The sequence below is a fragment of the Bos javanicus genome, chromosome 17 (assembly GCF_032452875.1).
Source record: "Bos javanicus breed banteng chromosome 17, ARS-OSU_banteng_1.0, whole genome shotgun sequence".
NCBI classification, from domain to species: domain Eukaryota; kingdom Metazoa; phylum Chordata; class Mammalia; order Artiodactyla; family Bovidae; genus Bos; species Bos javanicus.
In genome coordinates this window covers 1791854-1793061 of record NC_083884.1, presented here as the reverse complement: position 1 = coordinate 1793061, position 1208 = coordinate 1791854, and the positions used below count along the sequence as shown (strand labels likewise).

At 37.3% G+C, this 1208-nt stretch overlaps 1 pseudogene; it reads right to left on the bottom strand.

The window, feature by feature from the left end:
• Positions 1 to 762: 762 nt before the first annotated feature.
• On the bottom strand, positions 763 to 916 carry LOC133229299 (U2 spliceosomal RNA; annotated as a pseudogene).
• Positions 917 to 1208: the final 292 nt, after the last annotated feature.

Below are 1208 nucleotides of genomic sequence, written 5' to 3'. Positions count from 1 at the left end.
GAAATTGCTCAGTCGTGTCCAACTCTTTGCAACCCTATGGACTGTAGCCTATCAGGCTCCTCTGTCCATGGGATTTTCCAGACAAGAGTATTGGAATGGGTTGCCATCTCCTTCTCCAATTAAGAAATGAGAAAGGACTGTTCTATACATCTGTGTCTCTTTTGATATATGGCAAAACCAATACAATATTGTAATTAACCTCCAATTAAAATAAATAAATGTATATTAAAAAAAAGAAATGAGAAAGGGTGAAATAAATTGGTAAGTTTGAAAAATTTCTGAAAGGTTAAGAGCAAATTGGTGGAACAGAAAAATAATAGATATAAATAAAAAGGGGTCAAAATCTACACAGAAGAACTACTAGAGATTTCAATGATATTTCAAGGTAAAGAATTGAAAAGGTGTTCTAACAGCTTTGTCTCTGTTGTCCCTCCTCCTCTCCCACTAAGCAAATCAGCACTGTTTACATACAGGTGAATCCCTGAGAGCTGCTCTCTAAAACATGAAGCTAATTTTCTCAGGAGTGTGTGTGTGTGTGTGTGTGTGTGTGTGTGTGTGTGTGTGCTTGTGTGCACATGTGTGCACTCAGTCACTCAGTCGTGTCTGACTCTTTGAGACCCTATGGACCGTAGCCCACCAGGCTTCTTTATTCATGGGATTCTCCAGGCAAGAATACTGGATGGGTTGCCATTTCCTTCTCCAAGCTTATCTGTAGAAATGTCAATACTCAGTATTATTTTTCAAACAGTACTTTTCCCCCAAAGGAGGTGCACCATTCCTGGAAGTACTGCAATACCAGGTTGATGCATGGAGTGGACAGAGCAAGCTCCTATTCCAACTCCTAGTTCCAAAAATCCATTTAATTTCACAGAAGACTGTTCTTTTAAGAATAATGGGTCTCATCACAAGAAAAAATGTGCAACTATGTGCAGTGATGATGTTAACTGAGCTTACTTGCAGAGATTATTTCATGATGTATACAAACACTGAATCATTGTATTATATACCTGAAACAAATATATTGTGTGTCAATTATACCTCAATAAAAAGACTATCAGGGCCTAATTTATGTTAACATTGAGATAATGATATAATTACTGAAAACTCCTAACATTAATAAAGCATTACTATGTGCCAGGCCCTGTTCTATGTACTGGATCATTTAATCTTCACCTTAACTTTACAAGGTAGATTCTGCTACTTTCCCC